This window comes from Macaca fascicularis, chromosome 6, assembly GCF_037993035.2.
Source record: "Macaca fascicularis isolate 582-1 chromosome 6, T2T-MFA8v1.1".
Lineage (NCBI taxonomy): Eukaryota > Metazoa > Chordata > Mammalia > Primates > Cercopithecidae > Macaca > Macaca fascicularis.
Window position 1 is genome coordinate 182,483,613 of NC_088380.1, and position 13,759 is coordinate 182,497,371.

General features: G+C 47.2%; 1 long non-coding RNA gene across 2 annotated transcripts in view; it reads right to left on the minus strand.

The window, feature by feature from the left end:
- The window catches only part of LOC123574087 (uncharacterized), a 74,509-nt gene extending 68,556 nt beyond the window's left edge, over positions 1-5,953 (minus strand). For both annotated transcript variants that reach the window (XR_012414368.1, XR_012414367.1), the window contains exon 1: positions 5,824-5,953. This is a non-coding gene — a long non-coding RNA (uncharacterized lncRNA). The remainder of the gene's footprint in view (positions 1-5,823) is intronic.
- Positions 5,954-13,759: the final 7,806 nt, after the last annotated feature.

Consider the following 13,759-nt stretch of genomic DNA (forward strand, 5'->3'; position numbering starts at 1 on the left):
GGATCCTCTTTAATCTTTTCTAGTGCTATTTGTAAAGTTGAGAATTCCTGATTTTATTATTGGGCTGCACTTCTGTGGAAGAATTGTTGCAGAGATTGGGCTGGTCTGAAATCTTCAAGAGTTCTCTTGGTGACCCAGCTAAGGCCCTCCACAGCTCAGAGCGATCAGGGCCTCAGACACCCAGGAAGGGTCAGTTGCTTTACATTCCTTCTCATTTAATCCTCACAAATCCATGAAGCGGGTACATTTTACTGATGGGAAAACCAAGGCCCCTCATGTGGGGAAGCAAGGAGCTCTCAGACAGCTTGTCCACTGCTTGCCTTGCATTGCTCTGCCCACAAACTGGACACAAATGATCTCCAGTCACAAGACTGTTGGCTTGGGGCATCTGAGTCAGAGGGCCCCAGGCTGCACTGAGATCGTTTTACATTTTACCATGTTTTTTTTTGGCTTTTAAAATAGTCTAGAACTATAAAACTCTCAGAAGAACACACAGGAGAAAAGCTTTATGACATTGGATTTGGCAATATTTTCTTGGCTATGACATCAAAAGCACAAGCAACAAAAGTAAAAATAGATAACTTGGACTACATCAAAATATAAAAGTTCTATGCATCTAAGGACAGAAGCAACAGAGTGAAAAGGCAACTATGGAATTAGAGTATTTGCCTATCACGTATCTGATGAGGAGTTAATAACCAAAATATATAAACAACTATGATTCAACGACAGCAAAACAACCCAATTAAAAAATGGGCAAAGGACTTGAATACATATTTCTCCAAAGAAGATATTCATATGTCCAACAAGCACATGCAAAGAAACTCAACATCACTAATCACTAAGGAAACGCAAATCAGAACCACAATGAGATATCGCCTCACATCCATTAAGATGATTACTATCAAAAAAATAGAAAATAAGAAGTGTTGGCATGGATATGGAGAAATTGGAACCCTTGTGTACCATCGGTGGGAATGTAAAATTGTGCAGCCTCTGTGTAAAACAGTATGGCTGTTCCTCAACAAATTAAAAATAGAATTACCATATGATCCAGCAATTTCATTTCTGGGTATTTATTCAAAAGAAAGGAGGGCCTCAAAGGGCTATTTGTACAGCCATGTTTATTTACTTATTTATACATTTTTGAGGTGGAGTTTCACTCCTGTCACCAAGATTGGAGTGCAACGGCGGGATCTCAGCTCACTGCAACCTCTGCCTCTCGGGTTCAAGCGATTCTCCTGCCTCAGCCTCCCGAGTAGCTGGCATTACAGGCGCCCGCCACTACGCCTGGCTAATTTTTGTATTTTTAGTAGAGACGGGGTTTCGCCGTGTTAGCCAGGCTGGTATTGAACTCCTGACCTCAGGTGATCCGCCCGCCTCAGCCTCCCAAAGAACTGGGATTACAGGTGTGAGCTACCGCGCCCAGCTACAGCCACGTTTATAGCAGCATTACTCACAATAACCAACAGGTGGAAGCAACCTGCGTGTCCAACGACAGATGAGTGGATAAACAATATGGGGCCTATACACAATGGAATAGTACTCAGTCTTAAAAAGGAAGGAAATTCTGATGTATGCTACATGGGTGGACCTTGAAGACATTATGCTGATTGAAATAAGCCTATCACAAAAGAACAAATACTCTAATTCCACCTATGCGACCTACCTGGAATAGTCAAACTATGAGACAGGAAGTAGAATGGCGGCTGCCAGGGGCTGTGAGGGGAGGAGAATGGGGAGTTAGTGTTTCATGGGTGCAGAGTTTCAGCAGGGGAAGGTGAAAAGAGCTCTGGCAATAGATGGTGGTGATGGCGGCACACAATGTGAATGTACTTAATGCCACTGAGCTGTACACTTGAAAATAGCTAAGATTATAAATGCTTTATGTATTTTACTATTATACAATTAAAAATATATATACAGCCCAGAGTCGTTTATGTTTTCTTAGAGGTCATGGTTGCAAACTCCCGGAAGACCCCAGGTGGAGTTGTGAGTTGCTTTTTAGGCAGGTGCGGGGTCTGCAGCCCCTGAGAGCCTTTTGGTTCAGCCACCTCTGGCAAAGCAGCACAGAGTCTGAGACAAACACCACCACCACCATCCCCACACCCTCATCAGCACACAGCGCACTCACACTCACTCATCAGATTCTATCTTCCCAGAACACCACCCACCCGAGTGATGATTTCACAGATAAAGAAGAGGCTCAGAGAGGGTGAGTCACTTGCCCAGGGTCACACAGCTAGTAAAGCGGAGGAAGGCCCCACACCCAGGTGCCTGTTTCCAAAGCTTGCGCTCCTCCCTCAACTTCTCTGCCACGTGGCCTGGGGTCCAAGTCACACTGCTAGATCCCTCAGAAAATCTCTCCACCTTATGGCTCCTCCTAGGCCTCAGCCTCCTCTCATAAAAAAGGAAAGATGGGGCCAGGTGTGGTGGCTCACGCCTGTAATCCCAGCACTTTGGGAGGCCGAGGCGGGTGGATCACCTGAGGTCAGGAGTTTGAGACCAGTCTGGCCAACGTGGTGAAACCCCATCTCTACTAAAAATACAAAATTAGATGGGCGTGGTGTCAGGCGCCTGTAATCCCAGCTACTCGAGAGGCTGAGGCAGCAGAATCGCTTAGAACCTGGGAGACAGAGGTTGCAGTGGGTCGAGATGGTGCCACTGCACTGCAGCCTGGGTGACAGAGCAAGACTCTGCCAAAAAAAAAAAAAAAAAAGATGGAAAGATGCAGTTTTAAGATGTGAGTGAATGCACTCATTCAGTCCCTCAGCAGCTATGACTGGTACCTCCTATGCTCCAGGCGCTGCCCTGATCCTGCAAAGGCAGTCAGGATGGAGGAACAAGGGCTGTGGTCTCATGGAGCTTACACTGGGGCAGAGGGACAGACAATAAATACACAGATAGGAGCCTCCCAGAGTCAAGGTGCCCTGCAGAATACAGAGCAAGGTTAAGAGTGTCTGGGGAGTGCTGCTTTCGCTGGGGTGACCTCCCGGAGAAGTAGAATCAAAGGGGCCAGCCTTTAAAAAGAGAAATTATCAGCCAAAGTGGTGCGAGCAAACTTGGCTTTACAGAAAAACAGAGAAGAGGCCCGTGTGGCTGGGTGCACAGAGCTAGGAAGGTGGGTGGGAAGGAGGCAGCCCCTGCAGCTGGAAGCCAGAAGCAGGTTCAGATGTGGTTCCCACTGAGGAGGGTCCTCGGAGACCTCCTTGGAGGCCCTGAATGAGGATTCCTGCTGAGAAGGAGGGTTTGAGGAAGCAAGTGGCATGAACAGGGAAGAGACCTGGCTCTGAATGAGCTACGTGAACTGTACACACGACTGCACACCCACGAGCTCGGACGTGCTTGATCTTCTAGGGCCCCCGTTGTGGAGGGGTAATCTCCAAATTCTGGAGGGTTCTGTTTCATCCTCTGGGCAAACAGGTATACCTTGGTGCTAAGTCAGCTACAACCTGTTCTTCTCATTTCCTTCCCTGTTTGCCTTTCTGGGCTCTGGTGGGCTCTGCACCTGGATTCTGACCTTACCTAGGATGTACCCATCTGAGTCACTGGAGGGCAGGCCACAGTGGCAGTCACCAAGTGGGCAATGGGGCCACAGGGCAGGCCCCGCGCCAGGCAATCCTTGAGGGAAACAAGGCCTAGGAGGGAGAGAGCAGCGAGGACAGTCTAGAAGAAAAGGGAAAATTAATGCTGGGTGGAGATTAACTGGTGATTGTGTGGAGAAACTGAGGCCTGGAGAGAGGAAGGGACTTATCTAGAGCCACGTGGCTAGTCAGAAACACTTTGGACTAGATTCCAAGTCTCTAGCAGACCCCAATGTGAGGCCTTCTCACCAAGCCCAGAAATCTAAGTGGTCTGGCTGGGCATGGTGGTTCACCCCTGTATAATCCCAGCACTTTGAGAGGGTGAGGCAGGTGGATCACCTGAACTCAGGAGTTCGAGACCAGCCTGGGCAACATGGTGAAACCCCATCTCTACCAAAATACAAAAAATTGGCCAGGCATGGTGGCAGGTTCTTGCAGTCCCAGCTGGGCAGGAGGCTGAGGCATGAGAATCACTTGAGCCCGGGAGGCAGAGGTTGCAGTGAGCTGAGATAATGCCACTGCACTCCAGCCTGGGCGACAGAGTGAGACTGCATCTCAAAAATAAATAAATAATAAATTTTAAAAAATTAAGAATAAACAATAAAAAATAAATCTAAGTGGTCCTGGTGCGTAATAATGATAATAATAATAACAGTGGTTAATCATCATTAAGCTCCCCTTCTGTGGCGGCATTCGAAGGCATTTTCATGTTGAGTTCCTTTGCTTTTCACAACAACTCTATGAGAGAGAAGCTATTCACATCTCAGTTTCATAGAGGAGACAACAGGTGAGGTTACACAACAGGATTCAAGCTTTAGTCTATTGCCTCCAGAGCCCCACTCTTAACAACCACGCTGGCTGCATGATTAGAAAAGCAAGCCACAAGGCTCAGAGAGGGAGAATGGCTTATCACGGCCACTCCGGCCAGCAGGAACACTCAAGTAATAGTCACTGTCCTATACAATTTCCCAGAGGGTGTGTCTTCTTTGTCTTTACCATTATATTATTATTATTACTATTATTATTTTAGAGACAGGATCTCTGTTACCTGAGCTGGAGTGCAGTGGCACCACCATAGCTCACTGCAGCCTTCAACTCCTAGGCTCAAGTGATACTTCTGGTTCAGCCTTTTGAGGAACTGGGAATATAGGCACACGCCGCCATGCCCAGCTAATTTTTATTTTTATTTTTTGTAGAGATGGGGTCTCTCTATGTTACCCAGGCTGATCTTGAACTCCTGGCCTCAAGCGATTCACCCACCCTGGCCTCCCAAAGTGCTGAGATTATAGGCGTGCGCCACCACACTCGGCCCTTTGTCTTTATATTGATGGCACCGAGTATAGGAACAGGCTTGGCACAGAAAATATTGCTTGAACTGAAATTAATTGTGGTAACAAGTTTTGCTTAATTGTTGCAGTTTCATTCTGTGTAGTTAGCAAGAAAAGAGGGCAATTTCAGGAAGGAAGGGGACCAAACAAACACCCGGACTGGGCCTGGTTGCGACAGAAAGAGCAAGAGCTTTCTGTTAAGTCAACATTTCCTTGCTGCAAATCTATGCGATCTGCGACAAGCCATTTCACCTTGCTCAGCCTCAGTTTTCTTATCTAGAAAAATAAGGATAAAATGTCTAGCCTCACGGGGCATGGATCAACTCAATGAATGAATGCAAAGCAGGGGTTGACAATATTTTTTCTCCCAAGGAGCAGAGAGTAGGTCCTTTCGGCTTTGTAAGCCATACAATCTCTGCCACAACTTCTCACTCTATCTTTGTTGCACAAAAGCAACCACAGGCAATATGTATTTACAAAAACAGGCAGTAGGCTGGATTTGGCCCCCCGGCCGTGTGTGCTGATGCCTGATCAAAGCCAGGGATACATAGGACTTCATCATGACTTTCATGAGCTCTAGGTACTTGTGCCTTCATGCGTCCTTGTTTCCATAGCAGAAGTTTGTGGACCCTAGAAATTTTTTTTTAACATGAAAAAATTATCTTATGATTTTTTAGAAGAAATTAAAATATTTTGAGGGTCCCTAAAAGTATCGTGGGCCTTAGGTCTGTGCCTATGTGCCTGATGGATCGGTCAGCACTTGGCAAGCCACAAGCAGGTGCTCAGGGAAATGACACTTCCTGTCCCATCTCCTTCACTTTACTGAGTCTACCTGTGTATTTGTCTGCTCAGGCTGCCGTAACAAAATACATCAGACCAGTGGCTTAAACAACAGAAATGTGTTTTCTCACCGTTCTGGAGGCTGGAAGTCTGAGATCAAGGTGTCCACATGGTCACTTTCTGGTAAGACCTCTCTTCCTGGCTTGTAGGTGGCCGCCATCTCACTGTGTGCACATCCGACCTCTTTGAGCAGGTGCAGAGAAACAGCGCTCTGGCATTGCTTCTTATAAGGAAACTAATCCTGCAGGATCAGAAACCCATTCTTATGACCACCTCATTTCGCCTTTGTTACTTCCTTATTATCTCCAAATACAGCCACACTGAGAGTTAAGGCTTCGACATATGAATTCTGGGTGAGACACAGCCCATCTATAGCAGCCTGGAATAAGGTAAGGGGAGGAAGCAGGAAGACTTCTGCAGAGCAGCTTACAAGAAAGTACCTGTGAGCGCAGGATCTGCGATGAGGTAGCCTGGGCTTTAGATCCTGGTGGACCCTCACTGGCATTTACCAGAGAAATCATTTCACTTTTCCTGCTCTCAAGTTCCTCAGGTAAAATGGGGATAGCTATGGTTTCCACCTCACTGGACTGCTATGGAATGTGTGGCAGAAATTCAAGAGAGGATCTGGCACATGGTAAGCACTAGATCAATGTTAGTGATGGTGATGGTGAGGATGATGATCATGGTGATGGTGATGGTGATGATGGTGATGGTGATGGTGAAAATGATGATGACGGTGATGGTGATGATGGTGACAGTGAGGATAATAATGGTGATGGTGAGGATGATGATAGCAATGGTGAATGATGATAATTATTACTGTGGTGATTATTATTATGGTGATGATGGCGATACTGATGATGGCGAGGATGATGATGGTAAGGATGATGATGGTGATGGTGATAATGTTGGTAATGGAGATGATGGTGATGGTGATGATAAGGATAATGATGGTGATACTGATTATGGTGGTGATGATGGTGAGGATGATGATGCTGGGGATGAGGATGGTGATGGTGACAGTGATTGCTATGTTTTAAATGTTTTTGTCCTTGCCAAAACTCATGTTGAAACTTAATCTCTAATGCAACAGAATTGGGAGGTATAGCCTTTGGGAGGTGATTGAGTCATGAGGGCTCTGCTCTCATGATTGGCAGTTAGGTGCCCTTGTAAAAGGGCTTGATGGGGGGAGTTCACCTCTTTTTGCCCTTTCCATCCCTTCTGCCATGTGAGGATATAGCATTCCTTCGCTCTGGAGGATAGAGCAACAAGGTGCCATCTTAGAAGTGGAGACTGGGCTCTCACCAGACACCAAATCTGCTGGTGCTTTGATCTTGGATTTCCCAACCTTTGGTACTGTGAGAAATACATTTCTATTGTTTATAAATTTCCCAGGCTGTGGCATTTTCTTGTAGCAGCACAAATGGACTAAGAGAGTGATGATGATGGTGATGTTGATAATAGTAATGGTGATGGTGATGTTAATAGCAAGGATGATGGGATGATGGTGGTGATGGGTGATAGCGTTGATAATATAATGGTGATGATAAGGATGATCTTATAAGAAATGCACGGACAGTGGTTGGATGTCCCCAGTGGCTAGGGTCTTTTAGCTGAACCTAAGCCTTCCCATTACCAATGCAAAGAAGACCCACTAAAAGCAGTAGATGCTGGCATCTCTGGGTGAGAACACTGACACTTAATCTCTTTCTCTGGGCTCCTTGCAAACAAACTATCTGTTCAAACTCTTCTTCCAGATGGACAAATAATTGTCCCTTTACTTATCTCCAATACTTTGACACCTACTAAATGTCTTGAAGTTAGCATCAGACTCACAGGTTTAAGAGTTCAGAACATCACATGACTGCCTCCACTGCAGATGCCGCCACACATTTCAGGTACCACTCACACTTCTAAAAAGTCAGCTATAAATTCACGGGTCCCAGACTCCCTTGGGTTTTGTAGTTCTCATAGAACTCATTGAAAATACTAGATTACAAGTACAGTTTTATTACAAACAGAGAAGGACTAACGGAGTGAAGAGGCACAAGGCAAGGTTTGGAGAGAGGGGTGCGGAGCTTCTGTGACCTCTCCTTGTGAAATACAGACACATCGCTTTCCTGCCACATTGGTGTGTTCACCAATTAGGAAGCTCCACCAAGCCTTGGTGTCCAGAGTTTTTACTGCAGTTTGATTTTGTGGGCATGACCGGTTAAGTCACTGGCTGTATGATTGAACTCGACCTCCAACCCCCTTCCTTTCCCAGAGCTTGGGCTGGCCCAAAATGCCAACCCTCTAATCTTTCTGGAAACCAATCTCCATCCTAAAACTATCTAGGGGCCCACCATAGGTCACCTCATTAGCATAACAAAGACACTTTTAGAACTCAGAAAATTCCAAAGATTTTTGGAGCTCAGTGCCAGAAATGGGAATAAAAATACATTTTTATTATAGCACATTTTCCTTAGGCAGCCCCCTCTTCTCCTTCCTCAAAGTCTTAATTGAATTTCTAAGCTCTGAACTTTTTCCTTTGAACTTGGGAGACATCTGGTCCCTGGAAATGACCTTGGCAAGAGCCAGTCTTATCCCTTAGCCATATGGGGGCTTATTCTGCTTATGTTTAGATAACCACGAACCCTCCCTTAACTTCCTTCTGATCCGGAGCCGGAGCTTCAGATCAGTTGTGCTGGACCCCTGTTGACTCCAATAGGCATGCCACCATGTCCAAGAGGCCAAAGAAGAGACCCGAAGCCAGTGAATAACACATAGGGTTTTTTGAGGGCTTACATATGGGATAGTCTAAGGGCAGTGGACTGGACAGGAGAACCACTGCCATTTGTAAAAAACATGTAGTTTATATAGCAATCTTCACTCAGCACACTCTACCTAGCAACCTCTATTTAACTCAAAACAAAAGGCCTCCATCTCCTGTATGGCCTTCATTCCAAGGAATGGGCCAGGGGTTCAGATGTTCTTTGTGGATAAGGAGTGAATCTCTGGGTTGGCTACTCCCCGATTCCCCAGCTAAAAACTCTGAACCAACATTCTTCTTAGAACATAGGGTCATTCTCAGGGTATACTTGAGTTATTGCTGTCAGGTGTGTCTCCTGTACAAGGTCTGAACCCCACTTCCTGGGCTGAGGCTGGGACCCTCACCCATCTATGTCCTCTGATGGATCTGCCCAGATTCCCCTGTCTCACCTGGCCACTGCCCAAGACCTCTGGCTGTGCTTTCTTGACTCACCCCAACTTCAGATCCTGAGCTAGAGAAACGTAGAATTCTGATTTGGAATGAGTCTTGAAAAGATGTAAGTCCAACTGCCAATAACACATTCCCAGCTCTGCCATTTGCTAGTTGGATGATCTAGAGCAAATCACTTTGTAAGCAGACAGGGAGGGTCTCCAGGGACTATAGGAATTTAATCAACTCATCAACTCGAGCAATCAGCCTGTTTTACAGCCTTCTGCCTTGCAGCCTGCTTTTCCCCAAACTCCATGTGGAATGCTGTCACCTAGTCAGTTGGAAGCAACGTCTGACAGACCCCGGCAACTTAGAGGTAAACCCAAGTGAACATTCCTCACCATCACACTGAAGTCTCTACCCATGGAGGAGCTATAGCGTCACTGTTGTAACACGGGACCTATGTGCTGGCCTGAGGACTCACTGCATCTGTGCCACTGGGACCCCTCCTCTACCTGCGATGATGCCCCCTCTCCCCTCTCCATCACCCCATAAAACCCTCTTCTCATTTTCCCTCGGGGAGACACTGCTTTGGAGAATACTCCCAGTACTTTTTTTGACTTGCGATAAGTAATAAAACTCCTATTGATCAAAACCTGTATTCTCGTGGAGGGTTGGTTGTTACTCACCAGGTGAAAAAACCAACCCTGTTTTTTTGGGGGTGGGTAACAGCTTCAAATTCAGAAGAGTCTATTTCCTTATCTGGAAACAAGAAAAATAATGCTACATGAATCAGGACTACTCTAGGCTTTGCTGGGGTAACAAATTACATCCTAACATAAAATAGGTGACTTGCCCCTCACATCCCCACTCACAGTGCTGCTCTGTCTTGCAACTCTGTCATCTGGGGTACATGTTGTCCAAGGTCACCAGGGCAGGGAGAAGGAAAGCAATGGAGGGGGTACACTGGTTTTCAGTTGCCTTGGCCAAAAAGTGACCGATGTTACTTCCACACACAAGCTACTGGCCAGAACGAGTCATATGGCTCCCAAATACTTACACGAATTTCTGGAGCTGTGTGCTGTGTGGCAAGCACCAACAGTCTTTCCCACAGGTCCTTTGGCTCCGTGGTTGGGAAAATCCGGAGAGCTCACGGACATCAAAACTCCAGCCACAGAGCAGGCGATCGCTAAATGCAGTTTTCTGTTTCCACAAAAAGCCTCTGTTTTGCCTGGTAAGGCTTTGGTATTGATGAGAGAGGTCGTTTCCATTTGTGCTGTTTTCACAGTGGGGGGTCCTTACCTCCTGGCTGCCCAGATGGGGCAGGTCCTAGGGATGTGGCTGCTGGGACAGTTTGGGCCGGGCTGGGGAAAACTCTGCAGAGGAAACCATGTTATTCTTCCCGACTCCTCCCCCAAGTCAGAGATCATTATCATCATTAGAGACCCAGTTGCCCAGCCTTCCAATCAGAGCCATAGGCAGAGCTTATCTCGAATATCACTGTCCTTTGCCTTAGCAGCCAAAGGTCAAAAACAATCTGACTTAGGACTGTTGTTTTCTATTTTCTGGCAAAGTTTACTCTGTGTAGCTGTAACTGAGTACTGGTTAGTGGAAGACAGCACAAGACATGCGGTCAAGATAAAAACAACAGGTTAAACACAGTGGCTCCTGTCTGTAATTCCAGCACTTTGGGAGGCTGACGCAGGAAGATTGCTTGAGCCCAGGAGTTCAAGGCCAGCCTGGGCAACATAGGGAGACCCTCTCTCTACAGAAAAATAAAAAATAAAAATAAAAACTAGCTGGGTGTGGTGGTGTGCGCCTATAGTCCCAACTACTTGGGAAGCTGAGCTCAGGAGGTTGAGACTACAGTGAGCTGCGTTCACACTACTACACTCCAGCCTGGGTGACAAAGAAAGACCCTGTCTCAAAAAAAAAAAAAGGCAACAATAATAGCAGCAGACATTTATTGAGCACTTACTATGTCCAGACTTTTTGCCAAGTGTTTTACAAGGATTGTCCCATTTAACTCTCTTAACAACCCTATGAGAAAGACCCTATTAGTGTCCTCATTTGACAAGTGGGCAAACTGAGGCACATAACAGTAGGAAAACTGTCCTGAGGTCACAGGTGGCACATGGCAGGGCCAAGATTCAAATCCAGGTCTGCCCAACTCCATGGCCTCAGTCCTGGACCACTGGACTCTACATCTGGAGCCCAACAGCGCCCTTGCTACTCACCAGTGGCAGGCACGCTTCCCAACACAAAGAACCCCTATCACCCAGGGTGTGTGAGGATTAAACTAGTTCACCTGAAAGACTAAGTCTGCAAGTGTTTACCAAGTGTCTACACTGTCCAAGGACCTGGCTCAGTTCTGGGGTTCAGGAGATGAATCAGACATGGGTTTTTCAGGAGCTCATAATCTAGGTTAGTAAATGGTTCCCACAGCCCTGTGATAGAGGTCATCCATGGGATGGAGGCCATGGAGAATGCAGGAAGGAACCAGGAAGATGGGCCAGTGGGGCAGGCAGCGTGAGGGAAGGTCAAGAAAGAACTGAGACTTCACCAAGGAACAGGTCAAAAAAGGGAGGTCATGCCAGGCAGAGACCAGCCTTGGCCAAGGTGTGGATTGGTACTGCTGAAGTTTAAGACCCAGGATGGGGCATGGCAGGTGTATTAGTCTGTTCTCATGCTGCTAATAAAGACATACCCGAGACTGGGTAATTTATTTATTTATTTACTTATTTACTTATTTTATCATTATTTTGTTGAGATGGAGTTTCACTCTTGTTGTCCAGGCTGGAGTGCAATGGTGTAATCTCAGCTCACTGCAACCTCGACCTCCCAGGTTCAAACGATTCTCTTGCCTCAGCCTCCGGAATAGCTGGGACTACAGGTGTGCGCCACCACGCCCAGCTAATTTTTTTTTCGTATTTTTAGTAGAGACAGGGTTTCACCATGTTGGCCAGGATGATCTTGATCTCTTGACCTCATGATCACCTGCCTTGGCCTCCCAAAGTGCTAGGATTACAGGCGTGAGCCACTGTGCTCAGCCAAGACTGGGTAATTTATAAAGGAAAGAAGTTTAATTGACTCAGTTCAGCAGGACTGAGGAGGCCTCAGGAAACTTACAATCACAGCAGAAAAGGAAGCAAACACGTCCTTCTTCACATGGCCTCGGTAAGGAGAAGTCCTGAACAAAAGGGAGAAAAGCCCCTTATAAAACCATCAGTCACATGAGAACAGCCTGGAGGTAACTGCCTCCATGATTCAATTACCTCCCACCAGGTCCCTCCCACGACACATGGCAATTATGGGAACTAAAACTCAAGATGAGATTTGTGTGGGGACACAGCCAAACCATGTCATCAGGGACACTTTAGGGGATGTTACTGGACAGTAGACAGGGGACAGAAGGTTTGTTCATTCATTTATTCATTTATTAAGTGAGTATCCATACAGCACCAAAAGATCCTGACACTGCATGGGCCACTGTGGATATAGCAGTGAACAAGGCACAGAGTTTAAGGTGTGGAGGAGGAAGATGGGCAGTAAGAGCACAGACAAGTGTTCAAGTACATAAGAGTTTCAGAATGACAGGGTTGTGAATAAGGAGAAGTGCCTTGAATGCCAGGCCCAGGGAGCTGAGGTGGTGGAGAGCCCACCACCTCAGAGGAGGTGTGGGAAGAGGAGGGATGAGGTTGGATCTGTGTTTCAGAGGCTTGCCCTATGCAGCAGGGAAGGGACCTGGGAGAGCAGGAGCCACACAGTTCCAGGCACTCTTAGCATGGGGCCAGGCACATTGCGGCCGTTGAGGGAATGCTAAGGAATCTGGGTCTCGGTATGGGGTTCCTCCTGATTAGGGCCTGCACCCACCTGCTTCTGGCTGCTGGGTCCCCAAGGACATCTGCACGCAGGGCTAGACGCCTCCTAATCACAGCTGACCCCGAGCCAGGGAGAAAGGGGCAAAAGGGATATCTCGATAAGCCAAAGACCTCTGGCATTGACCCTGAAGAAGGAGACAGCCAAGTCCTGGTGGTCTGCTGCTGACTGGCTGAGGATGGCTGAGGCCTCGGCAGGGTTTCTCTAGGACCCCATCCACCCCCGAACGATGGACAGAACCCTGGAGTCAAGAGCCTTGAGCTCAACTGCTGCTTCCACCCCCGACTTGCTCTGGGCCCACAGGCAGGCTGCTAGCCCCACGCTGGGCTCTTTCCTTCTCAGCAAAATGAGGGAAATAATCCCAACTTCCCACTGCACAGGGCTATTGGAAGGAGCAAGGCAGATCATCCACTCATTCCTCAACCAGCAAGTTCTAATTAAGCACATACCGCGTGGGTGGGGGCACTCTGCCAGGTGGGAGGGGCAGTGCAGCCAGCAGAATAAGAAGTCACTCATACTTGTTAAGCGCTGCCTATGACCCAGGTTCCTCTCTAATAATATCATGTGGATTTGCTTCATTTAATTTCCACGGCAACCCAATGAGATGGGTTCTCTCATCACCCTCTTTTCATGTACAAAGAAACTAAGGCAGAAAACAGGTATATCCCTTGCCTGTAGGGAGGGCCCACATGAGTAGTAAAAAGGGACGTGAATTTGGTATGAGTCCAGAGCCCGTCCTTCTATCCACTAAGCTACACTGCTTCCCTGTCCACACAGAGCTCACAGCCCAGGTGAGGGGGGATGTGATTTTAAAAAAACTCAAGAAACTAGTGAAGGGTGAGACTGAAAAGTTGTGCGGCATAAAGTTACACGAGATCAGAGAAGGGCGGAGCGGGCAGAAGTGGTCCTCTAGGGAGCCCAGAAGAGGGCCAGAAGAGGGAGCCGGC